At 45.6% G+C, this 14,001-nt stretch overlaps 1 long non-coding RNA gene across 1 annotated transcript; it reads left to right on the plus strand.

Annotated features, from left to right (window-relative positions):
• Window positions 1-1,907: 1,907 nt before the first annotated feature.
• Window positions 1,908-3,048, plus strand: LOC135057925 (uncharacterized). The gene is made up of 6 exons (XR_010244467.1): window positions 1,908-1,949; window positions 2,231-2,308; window positions 2,389-2,456; window positions 2,550-2,646; window positions 2,741-2,879; window positions 2,993-3,048. It is a non-coding gene; the product is annotated as an uncharacterized LOC135057925 (long non-coding RNA).
• Window positions 3,049-14,001: the final 10,953 nt, after the last annotated feature.

Below are 14,001 nucleotides of genomic sequence, written 5' to 3' on the forward strand. Positions count from 1 at the left end.
TATTAATATTAATTAAAATAAAAATAAAAATAAAAAATATAAAAATGAAAATAAAAATAGTAAAATGAAAATACATATGAATGTAAATATAAAATATATTAACATAGGATACAAAAATATATATATACATATATAAAAAAGACGTATGTATATATAAAAATAGTGATATAGTTCTTTCTCCATATATAGAGGTATGTCCCATCTTAGTAAGTTTTCATCATAAAGTCCGTAGTGGTTCACACGTAGTGCTCGTGAAATTAAAAGCGTCCAAAATAAAGCTGGATAGAGCCGGTTTTCGCCAATAGGCTGGAATATTAAAAGGATAAACATTTATATTACACGATGGCTAGGGATGATTAGGAATAGGTGTAGTGTAACATACAGAGATATAAGATGTGCAAATGAGTTGCAGGTGATTAGATTGACTCAAGGTCATAATGACGGAAAGTGCAATAATAAAGTGCAATTGTGGTCATAAAAGTATAGGTGATGAGTCTTTTATAAAAAAGGGGCGATTTCAAATGCTTCAATGAAAAACCGGAAGTGACGCGCGGCGGACCACGCCAGGAACTAGCTGTGCGTTCCAGCGTGCGTTCCACCGCGCTACACAGCGCCACACGAAGCTTTTAAGCTTCGTTTTACTTTATAAATTCCCTGCTCACCACCTGTTTTGTGCCCTCTATATATACAACACGCAGCCACCATGCATGAAAGTTTAATTACATTGTCTCCCATTGTCAAAATACGACATCACCTAACAGGAAGTGATGTCATCAGTTACCTGGCCATGTGCTGGGTTCTCACTCTCTCTTCAGGTATAAATAGAGCTTCTATGCTTACTGACCTTATCCCCATGATGAAGTCTAATTAAGGACGAAACGCGTTGGGACTGATGCACCTGAACTTCCCTTATGGGCAGATAAGCTGTTTTAATATTTAACTTTTGTACGTTTGAAATTTTACTATTTATCTTGGATGCTTACGAAAGATCTGATGTATCCCAGTCCTAATATGGACAGATAAGCTTGTTATTCAATTTTATCTTGTACGCTCACATTACTTCTACCTTTCATGTTTTATGTGTTTTATTAAATTTTGTGAAAAAACTTTTAAAAAAATCCCTGGCTGTGGATTTTAAATTTTTGGGACTTGCATATACCCAGAAAGTTTTTAAACACATAATTGGTCCATTTTATCTATAGATTGAAAACTATATATTTTGTACTTCTACCTTTGTTTTATGTGTGTTTTATGGTGAAAAACTTTCGATACAAAATCCCTGGCTGTGGATTTTAAATTTATGGGATTTACCTTTACCCAGAAAGTTTTTTAACACACAATTTGTTTATATGATCTGTAGATTGTGATTGCGTAAAAACAGTACGCGCTATGTTATTTTGTTCTTCTTTTTTCATGTACCTGTACTGGTCCTATGACTGAAGCAAAAGTCTATTTATGACAGATAAGTAGTCTCCTGTTCTCAATCACATCAGTTCTATAATTTTATTAGACACTAATAGGCGCCCTTTTCTTCACTTTCTAAAAATATATATATAGATATATATATATATATATATATATATATATAATATAGAGAGAGAGAGAGAGAGAGAGAGAGAGAGAGAGAGAGAGAGAGAGAGAGAGAGAGAGAGAGAGAGAGAGAGAGAACATAAATTCCCAAGTGTGCTAATAGTGAAATGTAGTTACACAAATCTTCCAGTGGTTAATTCGTCAGAAAATGTAGACACCTAAGACTAACACCTAAGGATCCCTATAGAAGAGAAATATGGATTTATAAATAAAGTTTTTTGGCTCTTTTCAGGCTGATCTAATTATTAAGAGTTATCTAATTAAAGGAAGTGATGTAATTGTGCTAGCAGCTTAAATAACAGCTGCACCAATTACCACTTCATTCTGTGATTTCCACACACAGCCAAATCTTCTCCAGGGTGAGTCCTCACATCATTTCTATTTGTTTCACTTTTTGAAGGCTTTAACTATTAATTATGAATGTAATTCTTTTGCCGGTCTGGTACCGAGGAGTTGAGATTTTTCTTGCTGTTAAAAGTTTGGATTTAGCTATTTGTGAGAACTGTGCCTTCTTATAAATAATGATAGTTTTCCTGTAAGAAAATTTACTCTGTGAAACTTATTGTAAATTGTTACTATCCCTATGGTTGTTACTGTGCCCTCTATTTTGACAACAACAATGTTTCCATTTCTTTGAAAGGATCTATTCCTTGAGACCTATTGAGGAAGTTGCATCTCTTTTACCCTTGTGATTATCAAACCAGCCATATAAGCTTTGGTATGTACACTCATATATGTGCTAGTGATCTTCTATGACTGACACACCTTACACTAAAAACTAAAATTGAATGCTTTCAGAATTTTACGTGAGTCAACATTGAAACCAGAAATAATTTTCACCATAAGAGTAGAAGACCACATTTTAGGTATATCTATAATATAATCGGCTTGACCATGTAATAAATTGCATGGACAAGTATTTCTATATAAATACCAATATTTGTATATTTCTTTGGCAGTCTGCAAAAACGCCAACATATGGTTGCTGACAGTCCCAATGGACTATGATTAAGAATTTTTTTAGACGGCCCTGGAGGAATTTTGATTAGTTTTAAGGTATGTTATTTTTCATTTTATTTTTTAGGATTAATTATGAGGTGGGAAACCATTAAAAATGGCCTCCATCTAATTTCCTTTCTCTTCCCATCAGGCAGTGTTTACAAAAACACCATTCTATAGATTTTATATACATAAAGGATAACCACTTAAGCTCCAGTCAGAAGCACGAATATAGGAGCTTTACCCATTAAATTCTAATAAAGGAGAATTTGATTAATCCCTATTTAGAGGTATGTCTTAGTCACTATTTGTAACATCAAAATGTATAATAATAATAATAATAAAAATGTCCTAGTAGTTCCATCAAATAAACACATCTTAGAATGTGTTATTTATATTTTAGGTTACGATCTGCCATAAGAATTTATCAAGTGCAATTCATCCTTTTCCCTATATGTGGTAGGTATATATATACAAAAAATGTTTTACATACCAAAAATATATATGTGTCTATATATATATATATACATATACATATATGTATATATAATTTCCCTATCTCATAATAGCAGTTTTTCTCAAATAGAACATTATTTTTCCCCCCAAACAAGTTACCCCTGATGAAGTCGATCAGACGAAACGCGTTGGGTTTGTCAGTCAAAAAATCACACCCTAGTTTGTGAAGATACTCCCTTCGAGCTCGCACCTTGAAAAAGGTGAGGGAGTATCTAGAATCCATCCTACAAACATGTTGGTTGTGGCTGTGTTTTATTTATACAATTTTATATCTTGAATTGTGTACCAAAATTCATATGTTATTAAAAAAAACTTTTTATTAATTGGCCTGTTGGCCTCTTGTTTGGGTGACTTTTTGGTGAGGGGTCCCCAGATCTAAATATCCTCCAGTCTACATTTTCCGACGAATTAACCACTGGAAGATTTGTGTAACTACATTTCACTATTAGCGCACTTGGGAATTTATGTTCTCTCTGCATGTGTTTGAGGTTTTCCAACAAAGACCTCTCCCAGTGTGCCGCTTCTGAGTTGGCGCAAGATAAAGATACTTCTGTGTATATATATATATATATTTCTCTGACGTCCTAAGTGGATGCTGGGGACTCCGTAAGGACCATGGGGAATAGCGGCTCTGCAGGAGACAGGGCACAAAAGTAAAAGCTTTAGGATCAGGTGGTGTGTACTGGCTCCTCACCCTATGACCCTCCTCCAAGCCTCAGTTAGGTTTTTGTGCCCGGCCGAGAAGGGTGCAATCTAGGTGGCTCTCCTAAAGAGCTGCTTAGAGTAAAAGTTTTGTTAGGTTTTTTATTTTCAGTGAGTCCTGCTGGCAACAGGCTCACTGCACCGCGGGACTTAGGGGAGAAGAAGTGAACTCACCTGCGTGCAGGATGGATTGGCTTCTTAGGCTACTGGACACTAGCTCCAGAGGGACGATCACAGGTACAGCCTGGATGGGTCACCGGAGCCGCGCCGCCGGCCCCCTTGCAGATGCTGAAGAAAGAAGAGGTCCAGAAATCGGCGGCTGAAGACTTCCCAGTCTTCTTAAGGTAGCGCACAGCACTGCAGCTGTGCGCCATTGCTCTCAAGCACACTTCACACCAACGGTCACTGAGGGTGCAGGGCGCTGGGGGGGGGCGCCCTGGGCAGCAATGAAAGTACCTATGCTGGCTGAAAATACATCACATATAGCCCCTGGGGCTATATGGATGTATTTAACCCCTGCCAGGAATCCAGAAAAACCGGGAGAAGAGCCCGCCGGAAAAGGGGCGGGGCCTATCTCCTCAGCACACAGCACCATTTTTCCCACACAGAGCTGCTGGTGGGAAGGCTCCCAGGCTCTCCCCTGCACTGCACTACAGAAACAGGGTTAAAACAGAGAGGGGGGGGGGCATTTTTGTGGCGATATTATAACATATTAAGATGCTATAAGGGAAAACACTTATATAAGGTTGTCCCTGTATAATTATAGCGTTTTGGTGTGTGCTGGCAAACTCTCCCTCTGTCTCCCCAAAGGGCTAGTGGGGTCCTGTCCTCTATCAGAGCATTCCCTGTGTGTGTGCTGTGTGTCGGTACGTGTGTGTCGACATGTATGAGGACGATGTTGGTGAGGAGGCGGAGCAATTGCCTGTAATGGTGATGTCACTCTCTAGGGAGTCGACACCGGAATGGATGGCTTGTTTAGGGAATTACGTGATAATGTCAACACGCTGCAAGGTCGGTTGACGACATGAGACAGCCGGCAAACCAATTAGTACCTGTCCAGGCGTCTCAAACACCGTCAGGCGCTGTAAAACGCCCATTACCTCAGTCGGTCGACACAGACACAGACACTGACTCCAGTGTCGACGGTGAAGAAACAAACGTATTTTCCAGTAGGGCCACACGTTACATGATAAGGGCAATGAAGGAGGTGTTACATATTTCTGATACTATAAGTACCACAAAAAAGGGTATTATGTGGGGTGTGAAAAAACTACCTGTAGTTTTTCCTGAATCAGATAAATTAAATGAAGTGTGTGATGATGCGTGGGTTTCCCCCGATAGAAAATTATTGGCGTTATACCCTTTCCCGCCAGAAGTTAGGGCGCGTTGGGAAACACCCCCTAGGGTGGATAAGGCACTCACACGCTTATCAAAACAAGTGGCGTTCCCGTCTCCAGATACGGCCGCCCTCAAGGAGCCAGCTGATAGGAGGCTGGAAAATATCCTAAAAAGTATATACACACATACTGGTGTTATACTGCGACCAGCGATCGCCTCAGCCTGGATGTGCAGCGCTGGGGTGGCTTGGTCGGATTCCCTGACTGAAAATATTGATACCCTTGACAGGGACAGTATTTTATTGACTATAGAGCATTTCTATATATGCGAGATGCACAGAGGGATATTTGTACTCTGGCATCAAGAGTAAGTGCGATGTCCATGTCTGCCAGAAGATGTTTATGGACACGACAGTGGTCAGGTGATGCAGATTCCAAACGGCACATGAAAGTATTGCCGTATAAAGGGGAGGAGTTGTTTGGGGTCGGTCCATCGGACCTGGTGGCCACGGCAACAGCTGGAAAATCCACCTTTTTTACCCCAAGTCACATCTCAGCAGAAAAAGACACTGTCTTTTCAGCCTCAGTCCTTTCGTCCCCATAAATATCTGCCCAGGGGTAGAGGAAAGGGAAAAAGACTGCAGCAGGCAGCCCCTTCCCAGGAACAGAAGCCCTCCACCGCTTCTGCCAAGTCCTCAGCATGACGCTGGGGCCTTACAAGCGGACTCAGGTGCGGTGGGGGGTCGTCTCAAGAGTTTCAGCGCGCAGTGGGCTCACTCGCAAGTGGACCCCTGGATCCTACAGGTAGTATCCCAGGGGTACAGATTGGAAATTCGAGACGTCTCCCCCTCGCAGGTTCCTGAAGTCTGCTTTACCAACGTCTCCCTCCGACAGGGAGGCAGTATTGGAAACAATTCACAAGCTGTATTCCCAGCAGGTGATAATCAAAGTACCCCTCCTACAACAAGGAAAGGGGTATTATTCCACACTATTTGTGGTACTGAAGCCAGACGGCTCGGTGAGACCTATTCTAAATCTGAAATCTTTGAACACTTACATACAAAGGTTCAAATCAAGATGGAGTCACTCAGAGCAGTGATAGCGAACCAGGAAGAAGGGGACTATATGGTGTCCCTGGACATCAAGGATGCTTACCTCCATGTCCCAATTTGCCCTTCTCACCAAGGGTACCTCAGGTTCGTGGTATAAAACGGTCACTATCAGTTTCAGACGCTGCCGTTTGGATTGTCCACGGCACCCCGGGTCTTTACCAAGGTAATGGCCGAAATGATGATTTTTCTTCAAAGAAAAGGCATCTTAATTATCCATTACTTGGACGATTTCCTGATAAGGGCAAAGTCCAGGGAACAGTTGGAGGTCGGAGTAGCACTATCTCGGGTACTGCTACAACAGCACGGGTGGTTTCTAAATATTCCAAAATCGCAGCTGATCCCGACGACACGTCTGCTGTTCCTAGGGATGATTCTGGACACAGTCCAGAAAAAGGTGTTTCTCCCGGAGGAGAAAGCCAGGGAGTTATCCGAGCTAGTCAGGAACCTCCTAAAACCAGGAAAAGTGTCAGTGCATCATTGCACAAGGGTCCTGGGAAAAATGGTGGCTTCTTACGAAGCGATTCCATTCGGTAGATTTCACGCAAGAATTTTTCAGTGGGATCTGATGGACGAATGGTCCGGATCGCATCTTCAGATGCATCAGCGGATAGCCCTGTCTCCAAGGACAAGGGTGTCTTTTCTGTGGTGGCTGCAGAGTGCTCATCTACTAGAGGGCCGCAGATTCGGCATTCAGGACTGGGTCCTGGTGACCACGGATGCCAGCCTGAGAGGCTGGGGAGCAGTCACACAGGGAAGAAATTTCCAGGGAGTGTGGTCAAGTCTGGAGACTTCTCTCCACATGAATATACTGGAGCTAAGGGCAATTTACAATGCTCTGAGCCTAGGAAGACCTCTGCTTCAAAGTCAGCCGGTGCTGATCCAGTCGGACAACATCACGGCAGTCGCCCACGTAAAGGGCGGCACAAGAAGCAGGAGGGCAATGGCAGCAAGGATTCTTCGCTGGGTGAAAAATCATTGTGATAACACTGTCAGCGGTGTTCATTCCGGGAGTGGACAACTGGGAAGCGGACTTCCTCAGCAGGCACGACCTCCACCCGGGAGAGTGGGGACTTCATCTGGAAGTCTTCCACATGATTGTGAACCGTTGGGAAAGACCAAAGGTGGACAGGATGGCGTCCCATCTGAACAAAAAACTGGACAGGTATTGCGCCAGGTCAAGAGACCCTCAGGCAATAGCTGTGGACGCTCTGGTAACACAGTGGGTGTACCAGTCGGTGTATGTGTTCCCTCCTCTGCCTCTCATACCCAAGGTACTGAGAATTATAAGACGGAGAGGAGTAAGAACTATACTCGTGGCTCCGGATTGGCCAAGAAGGACTTGGTACCCGGAACTTCAAGAGATACTAAGAAGGGACTTGCTTCGGCAAGGACCATCTCTGTTCCAAGACTTACCGCGGCTGCGTTTGACGGCATGGCGGTTGAACGCCGGATCCTAAGGGAAAAAAGGCATTCCGGAAGAGGTCATCCCTACCCTGGTCAGAGCCAGGAAGGAGGTGACCGCACAACATTATCACCGCATTTGGCGAAAATATGTTGCAAGGTGTGAGGCCAGGAAGGCCCCCACGGAGGAATTTCAACTCGGTCGATTCCTGCATTTTCTGCAAACAGGAGTGTCTATGGGCCTCAAATTGGGGTCCATTAAGGTTCAAATTTCGGCCCTGTCGATTTTCTTCCAGAAAGAATTGGCTTCAGTTCCTGAAGTCCAGACGTTTGTCAAGGGAGTACTGCATATACAACCCCCTTTTTGTGCCTCCAGTGGCACTGTGGGATCTCAACGTAGTTCTGGGATTCCTCAAATCACATTGGTTTAAACCGCTCAAATCTGTGGATTTGAAATATCTCACATGGAAAGTGACCATGCTATTGGCCCTGGCCTCGGCCAGGCGAGTGTCAGAATTGGCGGCTTTGTCTCACAAAAGCCCATATCTGATTTTCCATTCGGATAGGGCAGAGCTGCGGACTCGTCCCCAGTTTCTCCCTAAGGTGGTGTCAGCGTTTCACCTGAACCAGCTTATTGTGGTACCTGCGGCTACTAGGGACTTGGAGGACTCCAAGTTGCTAGATGTGGTCAGGGCCCTGAAAATATATGTTTCCAGGACGGCTGGAGTCAGAAAAACTGACTTGCTGTTATCCTGTATGCACCCAACAAACTGGGTGCTCTTGCTTCTAAGCAGACGATTGCTCGTTGGATTTGTAGTACAATTCAGCTTGCACATTCTGTGGCAGGCCTGCCACAGCCAAAATCTGTAAATGCCCATTCCACAAGGAAGGTGGGCTCATCTTGGGCGGCTGCCCGAGGGGTCTCGGCTTTACAACTTTGCCGAGCTGTTACTTGGTCAGGGGCAAACACGTTTGCAAAATTCTACAAATTTGATACCCTGGCTGAGGAGGACCTGGAGTTCTCTCATTCGGTGCTGCAGAGTCATCCGCACTCTCCCGCCCGTTTGGGAGCTTTGGTATAATCCCCATGGTCCTTACGGAGTCCCCAGCATCCACTAGGACGTCAGAGAAAATAAGAATTTACTTACCGATAATTCTATTTCTCGTAGTCCGTAGTGGATGCTGGGCGCCCATCCCAAGTGCGGATTGTCTGCAATACTTGTACATAGTTATTGTTACAAAAATCGGGTTATTATTGTTGTGAGCCATCTTTTCAGAGGCTCCGCTGTTATCATGCTGTTAACTGGGTTCAGATCACAGGTTGTACAGTGTGATTGGTGTGGCTGGTATGAGTCTTACCCGGGATTCAAGATCCTTCCTTATTGTGTACGCTCGTCCGGGCACAGTATCCTAACTGAGGCTTGGAGGAGGGTCATAGGGGGAGGAGCCAGTACACACCACCTGATCCTAAAGCTTTTACTTTTGTGCCCTGTCTCCTGCGGAGCCGCTATTCCCCATGGTCCTTACGGAGTGCCCAGCATCCACTACGGACTACGAGAAATAGAATTATCGGTAAGTAAATTCTTATTATTAGAGATGAGAACCGAATCCTACCGGTCTTCACTACCCGAGCCCAGATCCGAGCCCGGCTCTGGTTTTCCTGCCTGACTCGGAAACCAGAACGAGGCAAAATGTCATCATCCCGCTGTCGGATTCTCGCAGGGTTTGGATTCCATATATGGAGCCGCCCGTCACCGCCATTTTCACTCCAGTCCCAGAGAGTGTAACGAGAGGACATGTCTCTATCCTCAGTGTCTGTGCGGGAGGGAAAGTGGGGTGGCGATTCCAGTGCTGTCTTGTGTTGCTCAGTCCAGTGTAGTGTCTTATGCTGCATCAGTACAGCCACAGTGGTGGTGTCCTCTGCTACCGTATGTCCAGTGTAGCTGTACTGCCATATAAATCCAGTGGTACTGGCATATAAATCCAGTCCAGTGATACTGCCGTATATGTCCAGTGGTACAGCCGTATATGTCCAGTGGTACTGCCGTATAATTCCAGTGGTACTGCCGTATAATTCCAGTGGTACTGCCGTATAATTCCAGTCCAGTGGTACTGCCGTATAAGTCCAGTGGTACTGGCATATAAATCCAGTCCAGTGATACTGCCGTATATGTCCAGTGGTACAGCCGTATATGTCCAGTGGTACAGCCGTATATGTCCAGTGGTACTGCCGTATAATTCCAGTGGTACTGCCGTATAATTCCAGTCCAGTGGTACTGCCGTATAAGTCCAGTGGTACTGCCTTATAAGTCCAGTGATACTGTTGTATAAATCCAGTCCAGTGGTACTGCCATATAATTCCAGTGATACTGCCATATAATTCCAGTGGTACTAGCGTATAATTCCAGTGGTACTGCCATGTAAGTCCAGTGGTACTGCCGTATAATTCCAGTGGTACTGCCGTATAAGTCCAGTGGTACTGCCGTATAAGTCCAGTGGTACTGCCGTATAAGTCCAGTGGTACTGCCGTATAAGTCCAGTGGTACTGCCGTATATGTCCAGTGGTATTGGCGTATAAATCCAGTCCAGAGATACTGCCATATATGTCCGGTGATACTGCCGTATGTGTCCAGTGATACTGCCGTATATGTCCAGTTGTACTTAGAGATGAGCGCCTGAAATTTTTCGGGTTTTGTGTTTTGGTTTTGGGTTCGGTTCCGCGGACGTGTTTTGGGTTCGACCGCGTTTTGGCAAAACCTCACCGATTTTTTTTTGTCGGATTCGGGTGTGTTTTGGATTCGGGTGGTTTTTTTAAAAAACACTAAAATACAGCTTAAATCATAGAATTTGGGGGTCATTTTGATCCCAAAGTATATTAACCTCAAAAACCATAATTTACACTCATTTTCAGTCTATTCTGAATACCTCACAATATTATTTTTAGTCCTAAAATTTGCACCGAGGTCGCTGTGTGAGTAAGATTAGCGACCCTAGTGGCCGACACAAACACCGGGCCCATCTAGGAGTGGCACTGCAGTGTCACGCAGGATGTCCCTTCCAAAAAACCCTCCCCAAACAGCACATGACGCAAAGAAAAAAAGAGGCGCAATGAGGTAGCTGACTGTGTGAGTAAGATAAGCGACCCTAGTGGCCGACACAAACACCGGGCCCATCTAGGAGTGGCACTGCAGTGTCACGCAGGATGTCCCTTCCAAAAAACCCTCCCCAAACAGCACATGACGCAAAGAAAAAAAGAGGCGCAATGAGGTAGCTGACTGTGTGAGTAAGATAAGCGACCCTAGTGGCCGACACAAACACCGGGCCCATCTAGGAGTGGCACTGCAGTGTCACGCAGGATGTCCCTTCCAAAAAACCCTCCCCAAACAGCACATGACGCAAAGAAAAAAAGAGGCGCAATGAGGTAGCTGACTGTGTGAGTAAGATAAGCGACCCTAGTGGCCGACACAAACACCGGGCCCATCTAGGAGTGGCACTGCAGTGTCACGCATGATGTCCCTTCCAAAAAACCCTCCCCAAACAGCACATGACGCAAAGAAAAAAAGAGGCGCAATGAGGTAGCTGTGTGAGTAAGATTAGCGACCCTAGTGGCCGACACAAACACCGGGCCCATCTAGGAGTGGCACTGCAGTGTCACGCAGGATGTCCCTTCCAAAAAACCCTCCCCAAACAGCACATGACGCAAAGAAAAAAGAGGCGCAATGAGGTAGCTGTGTGAGTAAGATAAGCGACCCTAGTGGCCGACACAAACACCGGGCCCATCTAGGAGTGGCACTGCAGTGTCACGCAGGATGTCCCTTCCAAAAAACCCTCCCCAAACAGCACATGACGCAAAGAAAAAAAGAGGCGCAATGAGGTAGCTGTGTGAGTAAGATAAGCGACCCTAGTGGCCGACACAAACACCGGGCCCATCTAGGAGTGGCACTGCAGTGTCACGCAGGATGTCCCTTCCAAAAAACCCTCCCCAAACAGCACATGACGCAAAGAAAAAAAGAGGCGCAATGAGGTAGCTGTGTGAGTAAGATTAGCGACCCTAGTGGCCGACACAAACACCGGGCCCATCTAGGAGTGGCACTGCAGTGTCACGCAGGATGTCCCTTCCAAAAAACCCTCTCCAAACAGCACATGACGCAAAGAAAAAAAGAGGCGCAATGAGGTAGCTGACTGTGTGAGTAAGATAAGCGACCCTAGTGGCCGACACAAACACTGGGCCCATCTAGGAGTGGCACTGCAGTGTCACGCAGGATGTCCCTTCCAAAAAACCCTCCCCAAACAGCACATGACGCAAAGAAAAAAAGAGGCGCAATGAGGTAGCTGACTGTGTGAGTAAGATTAGCGACCCTAGTGGCCGACACAAACACCGGGCCCATCTAGGAGTGGCACTGCAGTGTCACGCAGGATGTCCCTTCCAAAAAACCCTCCCCAAACAGCACATGACGCAAAGAAAAAAAGAGGCGCAATGAGGTAGCTGACTGTGTGAGTAAGATTAGCGACCCTAGTGGCCGACACAAACACCGGGCCCATCTAGGAGTGGCACTGCAGTGTCACGCAGGATGGCCCTTCCAAAAAACCCTCCCCAATCAGCACATGACGCAAAGAAAAAGAAAAGAAAAAAGAGGTGCAAGATGGAATTGTCCTTGGGCCCTCCCACCCACCCTTATGTTGTATAAACAGGACATGCACACTTTAACCAACCCATCATTTCAGTGACAGGGTCTGCCACACGACTGTGACTGAAATGACGGGTTGGTTTGGACCCCCACCAAAAAAGAAGCAATTAATCTCTCCTTGCACAAACTGGCTCTACAGAGGCAAGATGTCCACCTCATCATCATCCTCCGATATATCACCGTGTACATCTCCCTCCTCACAGATTATCAATTCGTCCCCACTGGAATCCACCATCTCAGCTCCCTGTGTACTTTGTGGAGGCAATTGCTGCTGGTCAATGTCTCCGCGGAGGAATTGATTATAATTCATTTTAATGAACATCATCTTCTCCACATTTTCTGGATGTAACCTCGTACGCCGATTGCTGACAAGGTGAGCGGCGGCACTAAACACTCTTTCGGAGTACACACTTGTGGGAGGGCAACTTAGGTAGAATAAAGCCAGTTTGTGCAAGGGCCTCCAAATTGCCTCTTTTTCCTGCCAGTATAAGTACGGACTGTGTGACGTGCCTACTTGGATGCGGTCACTCATATAATCCTCCACCATTCTATCAATGTTGAGAGAATCATATGCAGTGACAGTAGACGACATGTCCGTAATGGTTGTCAGGTCCTTCAGTCCGGACCAGATGTCAGCATCAGCAGTCGCTCCAGACTGCCCTGCATCACCGCCAGCGGGTGGGCTCGGAATTCTGAGCCTTTTCCTCGCACCCCCAGTTGCGGGAGAATGTGAAGGAGGAGATGTTGTTGACAGGTCGCGTTCCGGTTGACTTGACAATTTTCTCACCAGCAGGTCTTTCAACCCCAGCAGACTTGTGTCTGCCGGAAAGAGAGATCCAAGGTAGGCTTTAAATCTAGGATCGAGCACGGTGGCCAAAATGTAGTGCTCTGATTTCAACAGATTGACCACCCGTGAATCCTTGTTAAGCGAATTAAGGGCTCCATCCACAAGTCCCACATGCCTAGCGGAATCGCTCCATGTTAGCTCCTCCTTCAATGTCTCCAGCTTCTTCTGCAAAAGCCTGATGAGGGGAATGACCTGACTCAGGCTGGCAGTGTCTGAACTGACTTCACGTGTGGCAAGTTCAAAGGGCATCAGAACCTTGCACAACGTTGAAATCATTCTCCACTGCGCTTGAGACAGGTGCATTCCACCTACTATATCGTGCTCAATTGTATAGGCTTGAATGGCCTTTTGCTGCTCCTCCAACCTCTGAAGCATATAGAGGGTTGAATTCCACCTCGTTACCACTTCTTGCTTCAGATGATGGCAGGGCAGGTTCAGTAGTTTTTGGTGGTGCTCCAGTCTTCTGTACGTGGTGCCTGTACGCCGAAAGTGTCCCGCAATTCTTCTGGCCACCGACAGCATCTCTTGCACGCCCCTGTCGTTTTTTAAAAAATTCTGCACCACCAAATTCAAGGTATGTGCAAAACATGGGACGTGCTGGAATTTGCCCATATTTAATGCACACACAATATTGCTGGCGTTGTCCGATGCCACAAATCCACAGGAGAGTCCAATTGGGGTAAGCCATTCCGCGATGATCTTCCTCAGTTGCCGTAAGAGGTTTTCAGCTGTGTGTGTATTCTGGAAACCGGTGATACAAAGCGTAGCCTGCCTAGGAAAGAGTTGGCGTTTGCGAGATGCTGCTACTG

Source organism: Pseudophryne corroboree, chromosome 3 (genome assembly GCF_028390025.1).
Source record: "Pseudophryne corroboree isolate aPseCor3 chromosome 3, aPseCor3.hap2, whole genome shotgun sequence".
Classification (NCBI taxonomy): domain Eukaryota; kingdom Metazoa; phylum Chordata; class Amphibia; order Anura; family Myobatrachidae; genus Pseudophryne; species Pseudophryne corroboree.